The 2,442-nt window shown below is 38.4% G+C and overlaps 1 non-coding gene across 1 annotated transcript; it reads right to left on the minus strand.

Moving 5' to 3' along the window:
• Positions 1-580: 580 nt before the first annotated feature.
• Positions 581-686, minus strand: LOC111546206. Its single transcript, XR_002732686.1, has one exon. It is a non-coding gene; the product is annotated as a U6 spliceosomal RNA (small nuclear RNA).
• Between the last annotated feature and the right edge of the window lie 1,756 nt (positions 687-2,442).

Here is a 2,442-nt window from a genome sequence, read left to right on the forward strand (position 1 = left end):
ACTGGTGTAACTCCATTTCCTGAGAACTTGAGTTGGGGAGGGTTTGGAAGTCCTGGAGTCCAAAGGCCCGAGAACCAGTAGTTTCAATATCTGAGGGCAGGAGAAGCCGAATGTCCCAATTCAAGAAGAGAGAAAAAAATAACCCTTCCTCTGCCTTTTTATTTGATTCATGCCCTCAACAGATAAGATTATGTCCACCCACACTGATGAGGGTTGATCTTCTTTGCTCAGTCTGTTGATTTAAACACTAACCTTGTCAAGAAACACCTTCACAGACACACCCATAAATAATCTTTACCAGCTATCTGGGCATTCCTTAGGCCAGTCAAGTTGACATATAAAATTAATCATCACAGGTTGCTGTTAGAATTATGACAACATCATAATTTATAACAATCTATTTCAAGTTAATGCCAACTTAATTACAATAATATACACAACTTTGTTCCTATGTAGCCCATCCCCTTCCCCCTCATTTTTTGTTGTTATTGTCATGCAAGTTATAATATATAATTCCAAATCTAGATATCCTACTCATTACTGATCATCTCCAGTACATTGTGTACCCTTGAATACAGAAAAAAATATGAAATGCTTTGCAAATCTTAAGTCATCCTTGCACAAGGGCCATACTAGTCTTCTCTGAATTGTTCTAATTTTGGTATATGTGTTGCTGAATTGAGCACAATGTGATCTGATTTTACCATTAAAAACTTCACTGTGACAGCGTGAAAAATGGATTAAAGAGGAGGCCATTGAGGAGGTGAGAAGACTGATACAAGATGCTGGAATAAACAGATGAAAGAAGATGGTAGTATAAACTAGAGTTCAGTACTGACATGCTAGAGAATAGAGGCTGACAACAAATTTGAAAAATGTTAAAGAGATAATATTAACTCGCTATGGTGACTGAATGTAGGGTTGAGGAAAATAGAAGAGGAAAAATGTTTAGCTTTCTGCATCATGTAACTGAAGGGATATGGTGCATTTCATAGAAATAGATAACTTTGAAATAGGAGCTTTGGGAGAAAATGCAACAAGCTCAGTTTTAGACCTTTTGAATTTGTGATAGTTGTTGGATATTCAAATAGAGACCCAGAGATGATCAATAAAGAATGTGATATCTAGATTTAAAACTAAAGTGAGCAATATGAGCTGTGAGTATAGATTTGAGTGATTAGTATATAGATAGTAATAGAAGCCTAATAAGTTTATTAGAATGCCCAGTAAGAGTGAATATAGTGATAATAGAAGAAGATGAAGGATGGAATTCCAAGGAACAATAATATTTGAGCTGGAGGAAAAGATTCTTCCCAAAAAAGAGAAGGAGAAGCCCTAGAAGTACCTGGACAAGCAGGAGAACGTGTTGTCATGAAAGTTGAAGGAAGAAAGTATTTCCAGAATCAAGATGCCACAGAAAATAAGGACTACAATGTTTTCATTGGATTTAACAATAAAGAAATTAATTAATAACTGTGGTACATTAAAGATAGCTGTAAATTATTTGCTGTTCTCCCTATCAAGAAGTGAAGTCTATTTGCCTTCTGTTGAATCTGGACTGGATTGGACTTGTATTGACCAATGTGGCAGAAGTGAGGTTCTTTAATTTCTGAGGCTGAGCAGCTTCTATTTTCACAAGGTTGAAATTGTTCTTCTTGAAACTCAGCCTTCATGTTGAGAGAAGCCCACATGTAGAAAGGCCAAGAGGAGAAGGACTAACTTCTACCTGAGTTCCCAACCAAAAGCCAACACCATCTGCCAGTCATGTCAATGAGCCATAGTGGATGTTCCAGCTCAGTCAAGCCTCCAGGTGACTGCAGTTCCGTGCAGAACAGAGAAATTGTCTAGCTGAGCCTTGTCAACCCACAGAATCATGACAGATAACCAATGGTGTCTGTTGTTTTAAATGACTAAGTTTTGAGGTACTGTGTTACTCAGCAATTGACATATTTTCTTACTATTTTGTAATGTCCATAAGAGCAGCTGTCCTATTGGGGAACTGCAGGTGTAAATTGCAATGGGTTGAAGAGTGACTTGAAGGATAGAAACTGCAGACATCTATTTTAAGAAGTGGAGTGTGAAAGAGAGGAGCTATTTAGAGTGGTATTGGAAGAAGTTCTGTATTTGACAAAGGATGTTTTGTTTGTTTTTAATAGGAAAAACTTAAACAGTATTTAAGAAGGGGTTAGGTGGTGCCTCACACTTATAATCCCAGCACTTTGAGAGGCTGAGGCAGGAGGACAGCTTGAGGCCAGGGATTCAAGACCAGCCTCGGAAACACAGTGAGACTTCATCTCTACAAAAAAAAAGTCAAAAACTTAGCCAGGCGTGGTGGTACATGCCTGTAGTTCCAGTTAGTTAGGAGATTAAGGTGGGAGGATCATGTGAGCCCCAGAGGAGGTTGAGACTGCAGTGAGCCGTGATTGCACCATTGTACTCCAG

The sequence above is a fragment of the Piliocolobus tephrosceles genome, chromosome 11 (assembly GCF_002776525.5).
Source record: "Piliocolobus tephrosceles isolate RC106 chromosome 11, ASM277652v3, whole genome shotgun sequence".
Taxonomy (NCBI): Eukaryota; Metazoa; Chordata; class Mammalia; order Primates; family Cercopithecidae; genus Piliocolobus; species Piliocolobus tephrosceles.